General features: G+C 34.7%; 1 protein-coding gene across 1 annotated transcript in view; it reads right to left on the reverse strand.

Moving 5' to 3' along the window:
* LOC101891812 (probable serine/threonine-protein kinase roco5) overlaps nt 1-25,317 on the reverse strand; it is a 350,337-nt gene that overhangs the window by 323,723 nt on the left and 1,297 nt on the right. The gene's annotated exons all lie outside the window — the stretch shown is intronic.

Below are 25,317 nucleotides of genomic sequence, written 5' to 3' on the forward strand. Positions count from 1 at the left end.
TTTGCGAAAAAAAAAAGTTTTAAAACTTAGCTTTTGGCTCACTTCTTCTGGTACCTTCCCACAAAATGTTTTAATTTTGAATAATTATTTGCAAAAACTTGGAAATAATATTTACAAGCTCATCCCAATATTAGTTTTCTCTATTAGATGAATTGGAATACTTCGGTTCACTTTTTGTAGTACCTCACGTACATTTCTTAATTTTTCCAAAAACTATTAAATTTTTCATGTAAAAGTGAATGAAGTAGTCCATATAGCCCAAATCTGGTACATTTATATCAGACTAAGGTCAGATACGAAATGGACAACACTGACCCACTCCTTTGGTACCTCCCCCGTAAAGGGTCAACGGGCTGAGGATAAAACTTTTTAACTTGTTTTTTTTTTTTTTTTTTTTTTTTTTTTGCAAACATTAAGCACTTCTTTTTTACAGTTCTAAAAATATGGGCAGGGGAAATTCCTTATGTTTTCTTTTTGAGATTTATTGCTGCTTGCAGATCATTTACATTATTTAGTTCTTAGTTGACATTTATATTTATGGTATGAAAACCTTGGCCCTACGAACAATTTATTAATACAATAAGTAATTGAAAATCAAAAAAGTAAACCAAATAAAAGTAGGTCTACATTTGATCTTTTTGCCTACATCATGAGAAATAATTTGACGTATATCCAATTGAATCCACTGGATTTACCAAATTCGGAACTCTGTAGACGTACTATAAATAAACCCACAGCATGATAATAATCTTCTATGAAATGTTTCCACATTATCGAAATTAAACACTTTAGTTTGGTACTATTCATTGTTACATTTTTCATTATTTTTGATAGCGAATATTTCCAAATTAAATTTCTAAATATATATTTACAGTTATATACAAGAATTTCACATACTGCGGTTTAACATTGAAATACGGAAAAAATTCCCTGTGGTCACCACAAAATATTTTATAAGCTTTTGTAACGTTTAGTTGAGTAGCACCTTATCTAACCTTGAAACTTTGTTGGTGGTTGTTAGAATTGGTTATTTGTTTGTGTTTTTTTTTTTATTTTAATAGAAAATGGTTCGGATGTACTTAGAAAATATTAGCTTTAGCTAATGATCCATTACTAAGAGTAAATATGGTTACAAATCTATTGGAAAAGGCCAATTACAGTTGAGTACCGTGCATAGTTACAGAGAAGCAATTTTTCCATAGCTTCCTAAGCTTAAACTATAAAATGTTAAGCAAAGCAATTTGACGTTACACATGTTTGTACATATAAACGTTACATATACACTGGTGGCCAAAACTAAAGCAACTGAAATTACAAGGAGGAGTAACTTTTTCAAAAATTAAGAAAATGAGAAAGATTTTCTTGTTTTAAATTATGTACTTTATTCACTTTTTAAAAACCTAAAAGATAAAACCAAAATTCATTTTTATATAAAAAATAATGTTTGGTAAAGTCAATTAACCCGATTTTGGCTTGGACAAAACAAAAGCAACTCTGTTGTACATTCATATAACCGCTGCAATTTCAGTTGTTTTTACTGTGATATTTATCGCTTTTTGCTTCCTTCGACAATTTCGCTTGTCATAAATCCATTTTGAGAAGTTTTTTACAACAGTATGTGTTTTTCTTTTCGTTTTTTAAGTACTGCCCAAAAAAATTTTAAAAATGGCTAAAAGCAAATATTGTACCTGAATAAAACAGCAAACTATCAAGTGACTATCAAAACAACATATTACAGAAAATGATTTCCGAGAAATATTTCATAAATATTTATGTGATTTCATTATTATTTCTGTGTACTAAGTCGGTTTTTTGAAACTGGATCAGTAGTAACAGTCTATAACGGATGAAGGCCGTGAAAAACTTCAGCCCGTACCGATCCACAAATTGTGAGAGAAATAAAAAACAACTATTTAAGAGTTCAACTGGATTGGTGAGAGAGCAATCATTGGATATAAGCTCGAGATCAGTGCGTAGACGAGTTGTGGCAGCTGGACTGCATGCCCGTAAGACATCAAAAAACCATTTTTATCTGAAAAAATCAAAAAGGCTTTCGGAAACGATAATATTAAGTGGAATCAAGCTCAATGGAAAAAAACATTATTTCTGGGATGAGTCTACGTTTAATATTAAAGGCTCAAACGTGAAAAATTTTACGATGAGAAGGCAAAAAAATGAAGGACTCAAGCCGCAGTGTTGCAAAGGTACAGTAAAGCATGAGGGAGGGTCAAAAATGGCGTGGCGCTGTTTTTCTTTCTATGGACTTGGGCCTATCCATAAAATAAAGGAAGTTGTGGATCGGTTTGTTTACAAAGATGTGTTGGACATCACGTTGTTCCCTTACGCTGAGTAAAATATTCGGCTGATTTGGGTGTTTCAGCATGACAACGATCCCAAACTTGTATCAAAACTTGTCAAATATTGGTTGTGGGAGTCAAAAATTCATGTTTTGTTATGGCCGGCACAATCACCTGACCTAAACTCCTAAGAAAACCTTTGGAGTATCGTAGATAGGAAGATCAAGAGAGATTCGGAAATAAATAAGCACAACATTTTCTAAAGAATTCAGGGTGCCTGGGAAGGATCAAATTGAGCGTGTTATAGATTCAATGCCTCGTAGGTGTGCAGCTGCTATCAAAAATAATGGTTATGCTATCGACTACTAGCCAAAATTTAATTATTTTAAAATAAAAAATCAAAAGTTGCTTTAGTTTTGACCAAGCAAAAATTGGGTCATTTTAGTTTTCCACATATTATTTTTTGTTCAAACTTATTTTTGTATTTTTATTTTTAGTTTCTTAAAAGTGAATTAAACCCGTCATTTAAAACTGGAAAAATAATTACGATCTGTTTATTTTTGTAAAAGTTACAGGACATTTATTGTCTTTGCGATTTAAGTTGCTTTAGTTTTGGCCACCAGTGTATGTCAAAATAATTATACATTACTAATTTAAATATTTTATTAGTCACTCTAAAGTAAAAATAAAAAAAAATAAAATCATTTGTTTCTCCATTTAATGGCAATTGATTGCACACCGCTATGTTTGCTAAACTCTGATAGCAACAAAGTAAACAAAAAAAAAATATGATAAAGTTCCATACTGATTGCAAAATTTGTTTCGTAGAACTTCAATTTGCGTTTCATGACTTTTTTCTCCCAATTTCACACACAGCTAATCTTATCGCAATCGCCCATATATTTTTTGTCGATTGTGAAAATAAAAAAAAAATAAAAACAATTGCGGTTTATTTCACAGCAACGATATCATATCAGCAGACACATGAAAACGAAAACAAAATCGTAAGTCTTATCTCCATTTCAAGGCACCACCAACACTAAAAATTAGCCATCACATTTCACACCTTTTCTGGCTTTCATTTGAATCATTTGATTAGAATGAAATGAAATAATTGTTTGTTGTTTGTTCGGTAAAAACCCCTTGTGAGGTAATAGAATATTTGTTTGCCATTTGTGGTTTATATAGGCAATGATCATATATTACTTGCTGGACTCAATATACAGCTGTGTTAAGCACTATGAGAAATGGTGTTGCCATTATCAAGCAGGTAACAACGGGACGTTGAAACATGTCATATATAAAAAGAACAAAAAGGAAGTGGTTCTATGTGATGTAATGATTTCACTACTTCTTTTGCATGAGTCGTGAAATATCCAACATTTTCATGAAAATCTTTTAATCTATAAATTTCGGACTCCATTACCCCAGAAAACTGTTAAAATCTATATAAATTTATGTCTATATAAATGTATGTGTTCAGTTTCTAAAATGAACTAATACGTTTGCCCTTCAAATAGACGTGCCTTCGTACACATATTACCTATCAAGATTACAAAAGAATTTTTAAAACAAACAAAACTACAAGTTATTGTATGTTATAAGAAAGATAATCTACAATTGTAAAATATAAATCAATATCCCAGCAATTGATGTTGTAATGATAAGCTTTGAGTTTCAGACTTTCAGTAATACATTTATTATTGCATTATTGTGTGGCTAATATAAGAATGATAATGAATATCAAAGTTGTTAAGATAAGCTCAATGGGTGGGGATTGGGTTTTTTGTTGTAGTTACAAAAACCTATGACCTTCAAAATAGAGTTCTGATAGTTTAATCTAAATAAAAAGAACCCCATATTTCAACAACCTACCTATCTTTTGAATTTTTTGAATTTTAGTAAAAATAAGTAAAAAAGCAGTTAAGTTCGGCCGGGGCGAAGTTTTAATACCCTCCACCATTTTGAAGGAACTTGAAAAATTTAAAAAAAAATCAAATAATAACACTTAAAAGGGAGCTATACGAGCCCTTATAAGAGATTAACGACACAATTTTCCGACGAGGACGAATAACAAGAGTGGGTTCCGCGGTAGGGAAACTGCATCGAAAATGCTGAATTGCACTTTTTTTTAAATTTTATTTTTTTAGACCTAGGAATTTTTTGCATTTCCTGAAGAATTATCGCTCAATTTTAGGGAAATTGCAGATAAAAGCGTCCACAGAACAGAAACTAAAAATGAAGCGGTGTCGAGGCTGGGCACAAATGAAAGATCTCGAGGAGTACTTTCCGAATTTTTCGTCGTAGGCTGCAGAACCTGTCACGAATTTTAAATACGAAATTTGAAATAATTTCAGTACAAAATATCGCTAAAATCATAAAAATACCGAATAATGGGAGGTACCGTTATAAGGGGTTTATATGAAAACGTGGACCTATATGGCCCATATACGTACTTAACCTGCCTAGTGTAAGCCTTCTATCTAAATTCCTTCGAAAGAAAGTGTGATTACAACAGACAGACAGACGGAAATCGCTAAATTGACCTAGAATTTTACGCTGATTAAGAGCATATAAACTTTGTTTAGTCTGACATGACAAAGTTGATATATGGAGGTTATAAAAAGGGAAATCATATATTTATATAATTTTAATTAATGATTCCATATTCACATAGCCGAGTCCCTCATTATCATCTAACTAATGGTCAATTAATTTAATCATTCCAAAATAACGGTAACAATAATAGTAATTAAAATAACCGAAAACTAATGAGGCATATTAATCTTGGAAACATGTCTTAGGGCAATCCACCACTCAATCTTCAATGGATCGCAGGTTAATTTTCAGGTTTCTAATACCAATTTAACAGCTAACTTCCAATTTCAACCTACCAATCTGACCTTACACTTTCATTTTATACGAAATTATTTCACTTTCTATCAAACTTAGACGAATAATTCTGAAAAGCGGGCAATAAATCACTTATCAAAAGCGAAATACACAATTCATGATAACTTTCTCAATGAAGTCTAGCCAGGCAAACGAGAGAAACCCCACAAGTGAAGACATTTCCCAGTAACCTCTTTCTGCCTTTCTATTGATAACATAACGGCAGAAAAACAAAAGCGTAACTAAACAAAAATATGATGTTCTAAAAATACTAAAGGTCAAATGCCGAAAGACCAGGCAATGGCAGAAGACAGAGAACTGTCAAAGAAACAGATGAACCTCACGACACATGCCAGAAATTCTTTTATGTGAGAAAAAACACTTAAATTAGTCGTAAACAAATGACCTTACTTCATTTTAAGCTCTGTGATGCCGAATCTTATTTTCTTGTTCGGTGTTTTTTGCCTAAACCCCTATTCCATAATTTGATTGGTATTTACATTCACCTTTCGGTTTCTGCCAAACCCCTCCAATGAGTGGAATGTAAATTTAATCGTTATTGGTATTTTTATTGTCTATCATTCATTAAATATTTACGCCGTCTTTGTTATTGACCGGAGAAAACAATTTAAAAGAAAACCAATCAATTTCACATAAAGTCGGAGGCATATGTCCATCTACTTATCGTCACATTGTTGTCCAGTTTAGTGTGCCAGTATGCGAACGTTGCCGGTATACGGTGAAAGGTGGATGTCGGTGGGACAGCATGGAACTATATACATTCATTGGCTTTTGCCATTTTCGCATGGTAACCATGCCTCTTGGTTTTCATTACACTAGCTGAAGACAAGCAAAATTATGGCATACTTAGAAATTTTCTTTAAGGCCCCTGAATTGAATTATCATAAGATACGGAAATAATTAATTAGGTTTTAGTAATTAAAATAATTCGTCGCATCAATAACGAGACAAGAAAATATTTTCCGACAGCCTGGCGAGATAGCAGAGAGATCGCTTTCACAGACTTCACAAATGTCGGGCTCCTGCAAAAATGAAAATGTGGCCTTAATGGCTCACATTCAGGAAAAGCTAAAATTTTCATAATCAGCTGTGATTCGGACAATCCAAAGCTTCCTTTAAATCAGACCTAAGATTTGCTCCATTATACTCACAAGCGGTAGTGCGCGGAGAGTGGGAGTGTTTACGAGTATTAATGTTTGAAAAATTAGAATGGGAGTAAAAATGATCGAAATAAAGTAATACTTTACTCTCAGAGTAAAATTGAGTAAAAAAATATTTTAAGATTTTCAACAGAGCTTTTCAACAAAAAATACACACACTTACATATAAACAACGGAAACAACTAAAAGAGTACTCGGCAAGAGTAAAATCTGCAATCTTTCAAGAAAATTTTACTCCAACTGCGATCAAAGCTCACGCGCTCTTTTTCGAATACTCTTCTATGAGAGTACATACATTTTTTTTAATATCAAGAGTACTCCGTCTTCAAATTAAACTTGATGGCATCACTGAATCGAAGTTAATATAAATCACAGATAAAAAACGTACTTATGAGAACCAGTCAACAGATCGAGTACTCGGCAAGGGTAAAATCTGCTCTTTTACAAGAAAATTTTACTCCAACTGCGATCAAAGCTCACGCGCTCTCTTTCGAACACTCTTCTATGAAAATATACACATTTTTTCTAATATCAAGAGTACTCCTTCTTAAAATTAAAATTGACGGCATCACTGAATCGAGATTAATATAAATCACAGATATAAAAAACTTACTTATGAGAACCAGCTACCAGATCGAGTACTCGGCAAGTGTAAAATCTGCTCTATTTCAAGTAAATTTTACTGCAACTGCGATCAAAGCTCACTTGCTTTTTTCGAATACTCTTCTATGAGAGTATACACATTTTTTCTAATATCAAGAGTACTCCTTCGAAAATTAAACTTGACTGCTTCACTGAATCGAAGTTAATATAAATATAGCCACCTGATCGATAGGAACTACCTTCAATTGGTTACAATAGACATGCAGACGAACAATATTTTCACTTTCTGATGAAAAATCATACGAATTTGGTACATATGCCAACCCTTCAGCTGAATAAGTGGCCTTTTGGCTGAGGACTTTTGTTTTCTTTCAATTTTGTTTAATCAGTTAAAAATCAATGTTGCTGACTTTTCAAAGCAAAGTTAACTAAAATATATAGTCAACTTTGACCGACTGTACGAATAACTTTTAACACCTTTGAATATCACATTTTTGAAAATAATTATTTCCATGTGTACGAATTCTTAACTCTTAATTTAAATGACTTAAAACACGTTCAAAAACTCGAAAAGTTGAAAATGTGATTCTAAAAATGTTCCATAATCATATTTAATTATTCTAATTTTAAAATTATAAAAAAAACAAATGCGTTCGATTTGAAATAAACGTAAATACCCCAGTAGTGTCCTTTACAAATGAGACAAAGTCAGTAACGGACAAACTTCTTATGCATTTCGTCATTAAAGACGGTCAATTCCAATACATCATCCTTCATTATCGAATAACCCAATCTTCTTTCAAACAACTCTAGATTTCCCTGAGGTCCTTGAAACAAAACTATTTCCATTTGGAATAACTTATTAGCCAGCTCGAGAACTGGAACCGAAAGCTAAATCGGCATTGATCTGCATGTTTGTTGTATTTCATCACAAACTTGCCCCCAATCGGTATATTAGGGAAGATCATTCTGCCTTATTTATTTGTCTCCCAAACGTTGATTTCAAAGTATAAAAAATTACATAGCTGGTAGTTCAAGAAAATAGCATTTGACCAATATTTATGTCACACGTTTTAAAAATCATTATCATCATCGATGACATGATTTATGACCTAGACCACAATTCAGGTTAATTCTATTGCAAATATTTGTCCAGTAGACCTCCTCAAATGTATATAATTTCCAAAAAAATATTCACTTTGCTACCACAGACGTCAAATAAGTAATTCAATTTTGTTTCTGACATCCATTTGTCTTATATTTCGTTTAACTTTTCGTTTTGTTAAATAATCGATAATTGATTATGAAATATTTTAAATATTTTCCTACCATTAATTTACAATGAAAGTTAATGATATGGTTGGTCATTAAATTGAACGATGAAATGAAATATTGCAGAGGTTTTGGTAAATGAACGGGGTGTCTTAAGAGAGGAAATTTCGTTTTAACTAAATTGGATGTTTCCTTCACAAAAAGGTAATCCGATGCAAAAAATCAATTTCAAATTTCTGCAAAACAACAACCATCAACGGCTTGTGGGAGAAAATATATTAATCATTAACGAGAAAAATAAATAATTAGGGATTTAATGATCACTGGGATTTATGTTTGGTTTGGGAAATGATTTGGCAAATTATAGTTATTCGGAGCATATATTTAATGAATTTCTTTGGACATCATTGTACATAAAATGTCTAAATAAAAGCGATATAAAGTTTTGAAAGGAAAGGAAAGTATATATGGATCTTCCTATCTCGACGAGCTGAGTCGATCTAGCTATGTATGTCCGTCCGTCCGTCTGTCCGTCTGTCCATGTTAATTTGTAATCACTCTACCATAATTGCGACTATGGTCCGATCTTCACGAAATTTAAAATGGAGGTGGGGCTAGGGTCAGAATAGAACCCTATTTCTTTTGGTGATGATCGCATAATATTTAGGGGTTGAAATGGACCAAATACTGAAAAAATGTCGGATTTTGCACTTGCTCTACAGGTCGCAATTATAGACCAATCGACACGGAATTTCGCATGTAGCTAGAGTTTAGGGCTGGCAAGAAGCCTACCCATTTGGGTGGTCATCGGATAATATTTAGCGGGTAAAATAGACCATATCTTTTTTGTTGAAAAAATTCAAAATTTTTCATTTAACCGCGAATATTTTAAATCCCAGCGAAATCACAAAGCCATGACAAGGTTACTTCTGATCTTTACATTGATGTTAACATCCAACAAAACGGATATATAGCAAAATATGTGCGATATATATGTTTATCAAAGAAGATATGCTTAAAAAATCTCTTATATGTCGAGAACGGCTGAACTGATTTCGACAGTTCTCATTAATTCAGAATGGCCTCTTGGCAGGAAACATAAAACGTCTAAAAAAATCGCATAAAAATATCTCTCTAAAGATGAAAATATTGATTTTGTAAAATTTTCTCATATTTTTTCAATTTTGTCATATTTTTGGCATATTTTCATTTTGAATTAAACATTTGGTAATATTTCTACAGCTAACAAAACTAAGTAGTTAGGATATCAGGATATCATATACAGATCGCATCTATGGCCCGATCCTTACGAAATTTTGCATGGGGATCAGATGAGGGTCAGAATAGAAGCCTACTCTTTTCGGAGATGATCGCCATATATTTAGTCGTTGAAATGGACCAAAAAACTGCAAAATTTTCAGCAGGTCGTAATTATGGGGGTTACCGGACATTGCAAAAGCCAAGCAGTTTTGGATGGCCATCCAAAAATATTCAATGTGTGAAGGAGTTTGCCAACTTTTGTAGACAAAATACGAAAATGTCCATTCCAGTGACTTTTTGGAGAATTCACAAATACAGGAAAGACGCGCTTCTGACTATTTCATTAACGCTGATTTCGTTGAAGAATATAGTCAAATGGCTGTATCTCATATAGATGCGTTTCAGTCAAAAAGCAATAATAAATGTTAATCTTTTGCCACTTCTTAGAGATTATAGGTCTTTGGGAAATATTGGTTCCAGATCTAGGAAGACCATTTACGTGCAACATCTACCAATAAATTGGAAATGAGCAAATTAGTTAAAGTTGCTATTATTCGAAAATTAGAGAACAAAACCTGATGGTTTTCTTTTATTATTTGTCACAATATCTTGTGGAATTCTTTCGAGTATCTCGCCTATATAAATTGTATCATTTATTATAGTGCCCGCCTCGATTGTAGCCTTTGCTTACTTGTTTTTCTTAAAAAAGTTTTCCAGAAAAAAATTCTTCGTGATGGAATTCAAGCGTGATAGTGCGATTTCTTTATATTTGGCTGGAAAATCACAAGTGACTATCGTTGGAGCACTTCAGCATTTAAATGTGAATAAATCTTTGGTGTCGCGTACCATCGCTCATTACCGTGATACTGGTAGCGTAGTCCGACGTCTAGGAAATGGACGGAAGAAAACAGAAACATCAGCAGAAATGGTTCGAAAAGTAAAGAAGCGGCGACTTGATCGACACCCGCGTCGCAGTGATCGAATAATGGCTCGTGAACAGAACATATCGCAATATTGAAAAAATGAGCCATTGAAATTTCAAAAATTGCAAGAACTTACACCGCAACAGAGAGAAAATAGGTTCAAAAGAGCTTAAGTGTTGTTCGCTTGGCCGAAAGTGGTGAACTGCCGAATTTGATTTTCTCCGATGAGAAACAATACCATAACAGCTGATGGTCGCTCTCCGCTCGTATTAATCGACCGTGGCATCAGAATAAATGCCGAATATTATCGCGATAATATTCTGGAGGGTGTATTAAAGACTTGGGTACGCAAACAATTTGTCCGCAGACCTTGGACATTCCAACAGGACTCAGCACCAAGAATGGTTATAAAATGAGGTTCCTCGCTTTATTTCCAGCGCACAAAGCCCGCCAAAATCTTCGGATACCAATCCGTTGAAATATTGTGTCTGGAGTATTTTGGGAAGCGAGGTTGGTACAAAAAAATACCAAAGTGTCAATCACCTCAAGGATGGGCCAAAATACCACAGAGCAACATTCGGACAGCGTGTGACGGTTTCATTGGCCGTTTGAAGGTCATAATTTGTGCCAAAGGTGACCAATTCGTACAAATCTAAACTTATTCGAAAATATAATGCTATTTCCGACATTTTTTGCTTTCATTCAATAAAATTAAAAAAAATTAAAAATAATGGCATTTGACTTTGTTGCAGTTTTTTTACTTGCATTTTTTTTTACTTTTCTTTAAAAAAAAATTTGTAACTTTTATTTTCCAATTTATGCTAACAGTATTTAAATTGATTTTCAATTGGATTTACATTGAAATTGAGTTTGAGTTTGCCTTCTCTACATTGATTTCCATTCAACACGATTTGTGTTCACACACACACACACCGATAGACATAAGTTTAGCCAATGTTGTCTGCTTAAATTTTCTTCTGCGTGTAATTGAATTGAAAAGTAAAATTCGCAATTGAGGAATTTGAATTTGTTTTAAATTTAAATCCATTTATTGACCGAGCCTTTCGTTGTTTTCGCCTGACTTTGGTTGTTGGCATTAACAACAGCGCCAACATTGTCGTTAGTATTGAGGTTTATCTTTTTTTGTTTGCGGTTCTACAACAAATTTAGAAATTGTTTAAATAGTTTTAGAAGACCACAGACGAGAAGAAGCGTGGCGTTTCTAAAATGTCTAGTGCAATAAATTGCATTTTCTTTGCAGTGTGAGATGGCGTTTTCAACTATCTGCAAATGAAGTATATTTTTGGCAATGGAGTTCAAAAACGAATGTAAAGTATGGCGAGAGGACCAGGGGTGTTTGAAGTAGTTCAAAAGGTATATTTTTTCCGCTATGCATTGCGAAAAAGTCTGGTATTACTTAGAGAATAAGAAGTTCAGAATTATATCAAGTGGGTACTAGAAAAGCTAAGACTTTTCAAACTCCTACATAAAATGTTGGTAATGCAGGCACAAACTCCTGCTGGGTACACAAAGGGTTAGTTAACGGCAGCAATTATAAGTTTCGAAGATTATTTAAAGAATTTTGCGGTTGAAAGCAATATTGGTAGTTATAATGGAATTTACAAAAAAATGTCCCTATGTCTTTACAAATAAGTCTACGAATTGCAGACGAAATGCCAAATAGCGAAATAAACAAAATCGGTTCAAACGAATGGTCTCGGTGAGAACTTTCAGAATATGTAGCAAAATACAATTTCAATCAAACATCAAAATTCAATCTCTTCAATTGGAAAAATCCGGTGAATAATGTCGCTTAAATCATTAAAATACCGAATATCGGGAGGTACTGTAATATGGGGGCTACACGAAGACGTGGACCTGCACAGACAATCTCCTGTCATAGGCTGTAACATCCATTACGAACTTCAAATGCCAAATTTCAAACAATTCCAAAATCATCAAAATACCGAAGACGTGGACCTGTACAGACGATTTTCTGCCATAGGCTGTAGTATCCATTACGAACTTCAAATACCAAATTTGAAGCAATTCCGGTGAATAAGGTCGCTAAAATCATCAAAATACCGAATATCGGGAGGTACCGTTATATGGGGGCTATACGAAGGCGTGGACCTGTAAGGACAATTTTCTGTCATAGACTGTAGTATCCATTACGAACTTCAAATACCAAATTTGAAACAATTACGATGAATAATGTCCCTAAAATCATCAAAATACCGAATATCGGAAGCTACCGTTATATGAGGGCTATACGAAGACGTGGACAAATTTCTGTCATAGACTGTAGTAGCCATTACGAACTTCAAATACAAAATTTGAAACATTTCCGGTGAATATTAAATATCCAAAATACCGAAAATAGGGAGGTGCTATTATATGGGGGCTATACGAAGCCGCGGACATGCACGGACAATTTTCTGTCATAGACTATAGACATTGCGAACTTCAAATTCTAAATTTTAAACATTTCTGGTGAATAATGTCGTTTAAATCACCAAAATACCAAAAATAGGGAAGTATCATTATAGGGAGGTTACACTAAAACGTGGACGTACATGGCCTATTTTCAATACCAAAAGTCCTGCAGACATAATTTACGTTTGAGTAAAATGTTATCAACCTACTTCATTTCGTTCGGAAGCTGGAGTGATTTCCACAGACGGGCAGACAGACATCGCTAAATCGACATAGAATTTCATGCTGATTATGGGGTCTAAGATTTATATTTCAAGGTGTTACAAACAGAATGACAAACTTAATATACCCTCCATATTATGGTGGAGGGTAAAAAAATATGGAAAAGTAAGGGGCGAAAGATGGACACTGCGTTTAAAAGCGTCTTTACATATTTTGATATCATTGTAAATGCCTATTTTACTGAAACTGAATTAAATAGCTGGATGCTATCAATATCGAGACATTTTGAAAGCTTACCCTTTTATTCCGGGAGACATTTTTTCGATGTTAGAGAATTTGCAATATTTCTTATGAAAAAACGTATTAACTTAGGATTAAAATCCCATTTAGAACGCTAATGGAACACAGAGATGATGCAATTTATCAAAGTTGCAACATTGCTTCCCGATTTTCCAAATCTATAGCGAGGTTTATATGGACTGAATTACGAAACCTCATCGGGATCTAGATTCTGCTAAAATCGTCTTTAAAAGGTATCTAAAATAATTTGTAATTTTTGGGTGTATTCTTTCAAAATACCCCCAACAACAAAAACCACTTGGATGCCATAAAGAAGCGCCTGCGACACAATCGCACCTACTTGTTAAAATCAAGGGAAAACCAAAACCTAAAAAAGAAAGATGCAACCGGCCGCGCACGCACACAATTTGCTGCAGTCATTAGAAAAAACAAAGGCCAACGAGGCGTAGACATATAAATAAATAAAACGAAAATCTGCTACTTACTTTACTGGGCACACACAGACGCATACAGGCAGGCAGTCAGCCACTGTCCAAATAGAAAACTTAAAGCACCCAAAAATTCAAGGGATTTATTTGAATAAAAAATAAACCAAGAAAAAAAGAAATCATTTGCATTTACAAGTGATCAAATGGGGAGAATCAAGAAAAAAATTAATAAAGCGGTCTGCATCAACAAAAAAAAAAAAAAGAAAAAAAAACAAGAAATTAAATCTTCTTAAAAAATCGTGTTGATTTTTCTTGTAAGAAAAATATTCAATGTTTCGATACATAAGAATGCATATAAATCCGCCAGACAAGATAATAACTTGTCATAGGAAATTTGAAACGGGACCAACATTTTAGTCTAATGTGTTATTTATTATAACGCAAAAGAGGCAGTTCTATTACAAGTGTCTCAGCAATGCATCTCTTCTCGTGAATCATGTACTCATGTCCGATTGGCTCGAAAAATAATATCACGTGGGAGTACACAAAAAGTAGGAGATTTATTAAAGTTTATTCTCCGCTCTCTTGTTTAATGTGAGAACGCGCTCGGGAGTACTGCTGTTTGAAACACAAAAGTGCGAGTTAAAATGTTCGTTATAGAGTACGAGTTGACTCTGAGAGTGAAATCGAGTAGAAAAATTAAGAAATTTTGATTCTGATCATCCAATGCAATTTTATTTTTACTTCCTCTTCACATTCCACTTCCTTTCTACTTATTTCTGTTTACATCCCAATTTCTAACCATTTGAACTTGAAAAATAAAAGACCCAACAAAAGTAAAAGTTTTTATCGTTGATAAAAAAAAAAAACAATTTTATAAGTTGCAGTACAATTCATTAGAATCGTCTTTTTCATTGTTTGTGTAGTATTCGCTTGCTGATATAACACTGCCGTTCAGTTTTAAAAATAATTCTACAAAGCACAAAGACGACATGTGTGCTTCATTAAGAAAATGCCTACAGGCACAAAGGTAAACAAAACAATGGGAAAAATAGATGATAAAAATAGAACGCAATATTCGAATTGACCAGACAAACATAAAATTAATCGACAATAAAATGCTATCAATGTAATAGCGATGGCAATGGTCAACAGACTTTTAAGAGAATTTTTATGTTAAAAATTCAGCAAAAAATAATATAAAATTTGCGAAATGTATATTGAGTTAAGGGAAGAGTATGGCATTTACTAACGAAGGTATCAACAAAACCCAGTTAAAAGAAGTTAGAAAACAATTGAAAATTTACTGACCGCATTTAATTGCGGTAGATATACAGGATCAGATAAAAAACTGCAACAAAGTCAAACGCCATAATATTTACATTTTTCTTTTTTAATTTTATTGAATGAAAACAAAATATTTCGACGACAGCATCAAATTTTAGAATAAGTTTAGATTTGTTCTAATTGGTCACCTTTGGTCACCAATTGTGGTCTTCAAACGGCCAATGAAACCGTCACACGCTGCTCGAATGTTGCTCTGCGCTATTTTGGTTCATTTCCGGCAAAGTGCTTGCTTGCGGTGATCGACACTTTGGTATTTTTTAGTGGCAACCGTGCTTTCCAAAATACTCCAGACACAATAGTCCAACCGAACGGTATCCGGAGATTTTGGTGGCCATTGTGAGCTGGAAATAAAGCGAGGAACATCATTTTGTAACCATTCTTGGGTGGCGTGTGCTGAGTGCGATGGTGCTGAGTCCTGCTGGAATGTCCAAGGTCTGCGGTCAAAATGTATGCGTGCCCAAGGCTTTAATACACCCTCCAGAATGTGTTCGTGATAATATTCGGTATTTATTCTAATGCCACGGAAGATTAATACGAGCGGAGAGCCACCATCGGCTGTAATGACGGCCCACAGCATCACCATGGCCGAGTTCTGGTGGCCAACCGAAGGTGCACATTTTCAGCTGACCTCTTTGGCAAGTAAACACGATCAGTTGCGGTGTAAGTTATTGCACTTTTTGGAATTTCAATGGCTTTACCCCGAGCTCATTTTTCATTATTTGCCGAATGAAATATTGCGATATATTCAGCTCATGAGCCTTTTTCCGTCCACTGCGACGCGTATTTCGATCAATTCGCTTCTTGAATTCCATCAGCAATAACTTTTTTTCTAGAAAATTCTCATCAAAATGCTTTTGTACGCTTGTAAACAATATAATGAGCTGTCACTGGAATAATTTTAACAGCTGTCGGACGAGTGGCTTAGAAATGACAGCAGTCTGAAGTTGGTTGCAGTTTTTTCATCTTATCCTGTAATTCTCGTGGACTTGCCAACGGATAGTTAGCGATTTTCTAAATCATTTTCTGTCCTCCGACTAACAGAATCCTCAGCTGGGAATACCTTTTAAAGTAGCTCTTTTTAATTGCAGGTAGCTCTCATTGAGTGACAGGTAATTTCTTTACACAGGGACTTTGAACATTTGGTACGCTGTTAAACAGGCGTTTTCAACTTGTTATCCCACAAGAGGAGTTCCACAGAAACTTCGGCTCGTTGATCTACAGGAGTCTTTAGCTCGTTATCCCACAGGAGCTTAGATTCGTTGTACCGCACGGTAGCTCGAACATTAGTTGTGAATTAGAGGTCACAAACTTCAGTGATAGATCAATTAATTCAAACAGCTAAATCAGAACATACTCGCAGTGACCTGCCGACACGAATGCGTTCAGATCTATCTTATAGGGCCTGGGCATATGCTCCCGATCATACCCGCCTTAAGCGGCCGAACTCTAACGATTATTCCACGAGTAATCGATAAGTTTCAGAAGACCTGGACATCAACATCACACCACCTACATCGTAAACCCTGACAATCCCGTCGACCTTCACCATCCCTAAAAGTTCCCGATTACCTTCAAATCCTCAATATCTCGAACATTGACTTCAATTCGAAAGTAGTTATTCTTGATTAGAGTCGGCCCTTCGATATCCAACGACATTACATTAAAGTTCCCGGTTACCTTCAAATCGTCAAAATCCAAAAAGTCAATCCAAACAATAACATAGAATTTCCTTCTCAATATCCGACGACCATCCACTAGTTCCACGTTACCTTCAAAAATTGCGTAACCTCAACAATCCAATTGTTAATCGTGGACAAGCCGACATCACCCGTTAAATAGGGAGTTTTTAAAGATATCTTAAAAAAGGAGAAAAAAGACCGGCTGCATTGGCTCGCTTGAGGGTTCAGATTTTGTGGTTACATTGCGAACTTCTAAAATGCTGATATACGAGTCTTCTATTTTTTGTTCTACTTTTATATTCTACTGGTTTTCTCCAGTTATAATGGACAGTGCCATTTTGCATTTCATTCAAAATGCTGACCTCTTGTGGGAAAGGTACCAGAAATAAACTGATTTCGACCATTTTCTCTGATACAAATGATAAGATATGCAAAATTGTATTCCCTTTTCTCTTTGCTTTTAACAAGGTAAATTATTTTCTTTGAAAATTTGGACCTTTGGATTAAATACAAATATAGCTAACACTCTAACTATTTCAAAATTATACAATGTATGTTATTATCATTCCCGAGTCCAGTGATATTACTCGTGTAACTGTACCTTTCCAAATTTGATATGTTTTTAAGTAGCCTGTCGGGTCTTAAAGTATTTACCTTTGCAGTATGTTCAATACCGGCTAAGCGAACTGATAATTTTATATCAGATCCGGTTCAGGTTAAAAAAAAAAATATTATTTTACTATAACTCCCGAACCATCCTACTATAAGTTCCAACACCTCATTAACTTGAAATTTTATTTGATCCGCCTTTCCACCACCGCTAACACAGCCGCACCAATCGCCACCATCATTCGACAGCTGCTGGTCATTCTGCTATAGTTTTCTTTTTATTCCATTTTCTGTTGTGCTTCGAATAGTCAGTCGGCAGCTGCTGCACATGATGCGTAAAAGAATACTTAGGTGGGCGACGGAATGACCCCTTCGAACATTTCAAAGAAAACACAAACTAAACAGAAGAAAACAAGAAACGCATCATTTTCTTTTCTTCATCTTTTATTTGTTTTGATTATGCGATGTTTCGAAACTGCAGCAACAGCAACAACACACAAACTATGAACTTTTTCTTGTTGAATTCCTTTTCTGCAGCTGATTTCTTCTTTCTGTAGCTTTTTTATCGTGGTTTCGAAATGGAATTTACAAATTTTAATAGATGAGTTCGGGTGCTTCCATAATATTTTACATGCAACGTCAACACTTGTGAAAATACCAAGCGCAACCAATAACCAAACCATTCAACAGCAGCAGCAACAATCAACCACCAACACTGTGGCCCTCATCATTAATGTTATGAGCAGCCACCAAGCAGAAGAAGAAGACGACGAAACACCAGAAAAAGAAAAGAATTCAGCAAATGAAATGTGGCTGGCCGGTTGGTTGGTTGTGCCTCAACTATACCATCACACATAAAGCAGGGGGTTGAGGGGTGTCCGGGGGCTTTCATTGTCCGTCTGCTCTGGTTTTTGGGCTTTTTACTTGTTTCCGTGTTGGCTGGCTGGCAGGCAGATTTCGGTGGGTGCCTGTGAACTTTGAATTGGAATTCATGTGATTTTTCTTCCCGTTTCTTTTATTTCTCTCTGGCATTTCATAAACACTTCATTAAATCATTGAAATCGGTTCTGAGATTACTCTAAAGCGTTCACTTTAATGAGATTTTTGCCTTTGCTGCTAGACAATCACGCATATTTCTTGCTTTATTCTTTGTTGTTTTCATTTAAATGCGGGGAAATTTGTGTGAAATCTGTCGCAATGCCTTTTGCCTCCTTGTTTTACTTAATAAAAGAAAATTTATTTTTATTTTGTTTTTTTTTTTTTTCGCTGTTGTTATTTTAAAATCAAAGTTTATGGGGATTATTTAATATAATCTGATTGGGTGTTAATTGTGATTTACACCCCCACACATACACAACTTGTGTCATTTATACTGCAACGGAAGCCACATTCATATAATTAAAATATATTGGGATGCGTTGCAGGTCATTCGATATTTAGAAAGTTTTATGAAAACAGCCCGCAGTTTCCATTAGTGTGACATTTATACTCATTTGCTTATATTATTATGACATGATAATGTTTGTTTTTGTTTTATCACTTTTCCAAAAGTTGTATCAAATTTCGTTGATCGTGACAAAGAATAAACACAGAATTCGGCAGCAAAAATGTTATATTTTCACCTACCAATCAGAAACTGCAGTTCTTTCAATTATTAGTCTTTTCATGCTGTAAGGGCCCTTTCTGCGTGAAGTCCTTTGAAGTGGAATAAAACAACAACGAATTGTGTAATGGAAATACGAGAATTTGTCGACGAATATAAAAAATATACAGAAATAAGAGCAGCGTTATATATGCAGTTGCTATAAAAATTAAACATAATCAGATTCTATGTAGGACTGCATTAAATTCGTAATACCCTCTAAAATCCCTCGAAATGTTGGTCGAAGACCCTATAAAGTTCATATATTCTTGATTTCCATAAAATTCTAAATATCACACTTAATTCGGAGCAATCCTTTTTTGGTCAAAACTTTTTGATTTTTTTCCAAAAGTAGGTATTTTTATATTGAATATAACCAGAAAGTCTCCCAAGAGGGTTGTTGAAAATAGTTGGACAGTTATATACAGGATGAGGTGGAAAAACTGCAACCAACTTCCGACTGTTGTCATTTCTAAACCACTCGTCCGACAGCTGTTAAAATTATTCCAGTGACAACTCACCATATTGTTTACAAGCGCACAAAAGCATTTTGGTGAGAATTTTCCAGAAAAAAATTTATTCGTGATGGAATTCAAACGTGATAGTGTGATTTTTTATATTTGGCTGGAAAACCACAAGTGACTATCGTTAGAGCACTCCAATATTTAAATGTGAATAATTTTTTTGTGTCTCGTACAATCGCTCGTTACTGTAATACTGGTGGCCCGACGTCCAGGAAGTGGAAGGTACCCCCGATATTCGGTATTTTGATGATTTTAGCTACATTTTCCAATGGAATTGTCTGAAATTCTACACAAGGAGTTCTTTATGAGTACCTTACCCCCTGAAAGAGAATTGTCTACAAAGGTCCACGATATCGTATAGCCCCTACACAATGGTGCCCGATATTGGGTATTTTGATGATTTTAGCCACATTTTTCAGTGGAATTGGCTTAAATTCCACACAAAGAGTTCCCTCCGAGTACTTTACCCCCTGGAAGAGAAATCCATATAGGTCTACGTTTTAGTATAGCACCCATATAACGCTAACCCGAAATATTCGGTATTTCCAATATTTTCACGACATTATTCACCGGAATTGCGTCAAATTTCGTATTTTTATGCAAGTACCTCAGTACACGGTACCTCCCTTTATTCGGTATATTGATGATATTACCGACATTATTCACCGGAATTGTTTCGAATTTCGTATTTGAAGTTCGGAATCGTTACTACAGCCTATGACAAAAAATTAATTATCCAGCATAACGTCTTCGTATAGCTCTAAGAATGGTTACAAAATGAGGTTCCTCGCTTTATTTTCAGCGCACAATAGCCAAAATCTCCGGATACCAATCCGTTGGACTATTGTGTCTGGAATATTTTGGAAAGCAAGTTTGGCACTAAAAAAATACCAAAGGGTCGACCTCAAGTAAACGCTTCGCCGGGAATGTGCCAAAATACAGCAGAGCAAGATTCGGGCAGCGTGTGACGGTTTCATTGGACGTTTGAAGGCCATAATTCGTGACAAAGGTGACCAATTCGAACAAATCTAAACTTATTCTAAAATTTGATGCTATTTCCGACATTTTTTGCTTTCATTCAATGAAATTAAAAAAAAAATATGTTAGAATTATGTTGTTTTACTTTGTTGCAGTTATCACTTTACGGAAAATTGTTAGTTTCGGTTCATGTTTTTACACAATGGCTTCATTTATCTGCTTACAAAAATGATGTTTTAATTTTAATGTAGGTCGATAATTAGATGTAGCCGCCGTAATTTCAGAAGATTTTCACAGAAAATAATTTACCTCATAGAACAAGAAAAAGTCATCCGATTTCGTTCAAACTTTGCATATCTTAACAGTGATATGTCAAGAGGGGAAATGGAATCTACAAAAATAAAATCTCCCCAAAAAATTCAAAATTTTACATACATACGTTTACATATATTACTGTCCTTTTCCCATAATCAACAAGCGACGACTTAGGATATATTTTTTTATTACAGGGCTTTGAAATTATTGCTGTACTCTATTTGCCCACATTTTAATATAAGTATTTCCTCCCATTCCTCTTCAGTTTTCAACGGACCATTACACCGAACCGAATGATTTTTTTTTTTTTTTGAAAGGATTGCAACATTGTTTATCAGTTGCTAGGAACCTTCTGGGTACCTTAGTATTTAAATTTATTTGGCAGCTATTCTAGAGCACGCCAAGCTCAATTTAAAATGCCAAAAAATAAATTTACAAACAACTAGAAATCGGCCGACAACAAAAAAATATGTACTACTATAGTAGGTATGTATTTAAATAAACCCAAAGATAATGAATGGTACATGTTTTGTTATTGTTCTTCTTTCTTTTTGTTGTTTAAAACATCACAACATTAGAAAATGCAATGAAGAAAAAGCTAATTAAAATAGAGAGAAAGAAAAAATAATAAATTAACAATAACAAGACGGCTTACAAGTGAAAATTATGTCTTGAAATTCTTTTCTCCAAGAGTCTGGCGGCGGACTAACTGAGAAGCTGGTTGCTCAAATGCTTGACGAGTTGGCGGTATTTATTAACCACCAACAGAATGAAATTCAAAATAAAAAACAAACCAAAGGTAGACTAAAAACAGACAAACAAACGAAAAAACCAAAAGACTAGAAATTCCAACTGTTAGTTTTGCGGTTGTTATTGTTGTTTTCGTTTCGAACTGAAAAAATGTTACAACTGATTTTTTTTTTGTCATTTTTACGTTAAGCAGCGCGCTATGGTGTTCTTATTCTTTTATGGGTTGTGTTCTTCTTCTCTTTTGTGTTTTCTTCTTTAAAGTTATTTTTAAATATCCGGAACACGGAATATACACAAATGTAATGTAATTTTTTGCTTCTTCTACTCACAAACAAGTAGCAGCATAGTTTTTTACAACCATGCTCACAACTAAATGCAAATGCATGGAGAGATAGATAAAAGAGAAAATAACTACAATGAGAATCCGTAGTATGGCAGAGAGAATGGAGGAGAATACATCGTGAGTGGAACAAGAACTTATTGAAGCCATCATAAGTGCATACGACTGCAAAGAAGCCGACTGACTATCCGATAAGAAGACAGACAGCTAGGCATGCAGGCAATCATCCAGAGTGTAAAGTGGCCGAAATGTATGTACATATGTGTGTTATGACTAAAACAACCCCCTCACACCCTGTCTTCTTTATGAATGATAAACAAATACCTTCCTATCACCCATGTGCAAACTTTTTCGATGTTGTGTTCGTGTGTGTAATGTTGGTGGCGGTGGTTCATAAAAACAAAATAACCCGGCCATCTCTAATCGAATTATTGGCAAAATGAAACCGATACAATTAGAAACATTGTTGAAGGCATGGTACATACACACATCAACTGCAATCGATAACAGATGAGATGAACACAACACAACAGAAAAGAGAAAACGCTACATTTGCAACACTTCACGGTTTGACAGAGAGAGGCATCATATATTTTTATCTTCGGTGATGCATAGAACTTATCTCGCCCTCTGTCCCCTTTGATTGTTGATGTTTTGGCAGTTTTGGTAGTTGTTGCAACTATTATGGATGAGGGTTTATCAATTTAACTAGGCTTGGTAAGCCGCTCATAAAAATTTAATTGTGTCAACTTGTGAAAAAAGTAACAACTCTAATTTAACGGAATCACTTGTGTGTTTTTTAAAGGTAGGTATTTGTAGCCTTAATCCAGTATAGTATTTTTCTTGGGGGACGTTCTAGGATGCCCGGACAGATGACCTTTTGAAGAAAATTTTTTGTTGCAAAATTTGCTAACGACACTGTCTATTCTTTGTTATAAAGTGTATAATTTAAAAACTTTGTATAATTTATAAACAATTTGTAATTTGGAGGAATTTAGGTATGGGTGCTATAGCTAAATCTTAACCGATTTTCAGAAGAAAATTGACATACTTATTTCTAGGCTTAACTTGGTCATATGTGAAAAATTAATACTATTTCTACTCATATTACACCTTTGACGTACAATACACTTCAAATCGAACGTAGATATAGATGGGAAATATATTTAATCTGAACCGATTTCGTCAAAAATTGTCAAGGTTATTTCCCGGCTGTATCACAATAGGTACGAAATAAGGCCGATTATCACCAATTTCAATAGTGGTTGTCTTTGGGCCAAACAAATGATCTTTGCAAAATTCCATTACACTCGAACAGTTCGTGGATGGGCCACATAGGTCGACTACTTGCACTTCTGGTATCCTAATTCGTTCAAATAATTATGCCGATTATCGGCCCCTACTACGGGTTCCTCTACCATCAAGGGTTAAAAATGAATCAGTTTCAGTCAAGATACAGGACAAATTGGCCATATTGGAACATATCTTCTGATACTCCCCACAAACATTCCAAATATTCAAATTTTTATAAATCTAATTGAAATCGTGAAGAATATTCAATTTAGTTGTAACTTCCCAAATCCTACAATTTTTATCAAACCTAAGTCATATGCGAAAGTTTTGTAACATCGAGCCATCTGTTCTGGTTCATCAACTCTCTTTAAGCAATGCACATTAAAATATTTCTGCTACCTCTTTATGTACAGGGTGAGATGAAAAACTGCAACCAACTCCAGACTGCTGTCATTTCTAAGCCACTCGTCCGACAGCTGTTAAAATTATTCCAGTGACACCTCATTATATTGTTTACAAGCGTACAAAAGCATTTTGGTGAGAATTTTCCAGAAAAAAATTATTCGTGATGGAATTCAGGCGTGATAGTGTGATTTCTTTGTCTTGCCTGGAAAACCACAAGTGGCTATCGTTAGAGCACTCCAACATTTAAATGTGAATAAATCTTTTGTGCCTCGTACCATCGCTCGTTATACTGGTAGCGTAGCCCGACTTCAAGGAAATGGACGGAAGAAAACAGCAACATCAGCAGAAATGGTTCGAAAAGTAAAGAAGCGACTTGATCGAAAACCGCGTCGCAGTGGCCGAAAAATGGCTCGTGAGCTGAACATATCGCAATATTCCATTCGGCAACTATTGAAAAATGAGCTCGGGGTTAAGCCATTGAAATTCCAAAAAGTGCAATAACTTACACCGAAACAGAAAGAAAATATACTCAAAAGAGCTAAAGAGTTGCTTCGCTTGGCCGAAAGTAGTGAACTGCCGAATTTGGTTTTCTCCGATGAGAAAACATTCTTTGTCCAGCAGTTTGTAGACAAACAAAATAATCGTGTTTACTTGCCAAAGAGGTCAGCTGAAAATGTGCACCTTCGGTTGGCCAACAGGACTAAGCACCATCGCACTCAGCACGCGCCACCCAAGAATGGTTACAAAATGAGGTTCCTCGCTTCATTTCCAACGCACAATGGCCACCAGAATCTTCGGATACCAATACATTGGGCTATTGTGACTGAAGTATTTTGGAAAGCAAGGTTGGCTCTAAAAAAATACCAGTGTCGATCACCTCAAGCAAGCGCTTCGCCGGGAATGGGCTAAAATACCACAGAGCAACATTCGGGCAGCGTGTTTCATTGGCCGTTTGAAGGGCATTATTCGTGCCATAGGTGACCAATTCGAACAAATGTAAATTTATTCTTAAATGTTATACTATTTCCGACATTTTTTGCTTTTTGCAAAAAATGTAAAAGCTATGGCGTTTGACTTTGACTTTGATTTTGTTTGTTGTTTATTTTTAATCTCACCCTGTATGTATATCAAAGATCATAATTTTGAAGAAAAATAACCATTTTTTAATATGTAAAAATAATTTCCGATGTTCTTTAAATTTCACACATTTCAATATTTCTCCCAATGCAAGATCTAACGTAAAAATGGGATATACGGTCAGCTTCTTTGGAACCTCACCCCCAAAAAAAGGAAACTTCGATCAGACCATATACTAAAGATATATAGCTGTCAACAATATGACTGATGCATGCATTCCTATTTGTTTGAAGTTATTATTATTATTTCTTTTTGAAATTGCACTTATTTGTTTTTTTGCTTTTACATGCTTTACACCAGAATTTGGGGCCATCGTTGCTTTAGATCTATACGCGACACAAATTCCACCAACATTTATCGGACACAACAGATTTTCGTAGCAATAAAGTTAACACTCGAAATCCCAATCAGAAGCTCAAATTGCAGTTGTTCTCATTTTAAAATTTAATTCAAGAAAAGAGTACAACAGGGCTTTTATAAAATT

Source organism: Musca domestica, unplaced genomic scaffold (assembly GCF_030504385.1).
Source record: "Musca domestica strain aabys unplaced genomic scaffold, Musca_domestica.polishedcontigs.V.1.1 4, whole genome shotgun sequence".
NCBI classification, from domain to species: domain Eukaryota; kingdom Metazoa; phylum Arthropoda; class Insecta; order Diptera; family Muscidae; genus Musca; species Musca domestica.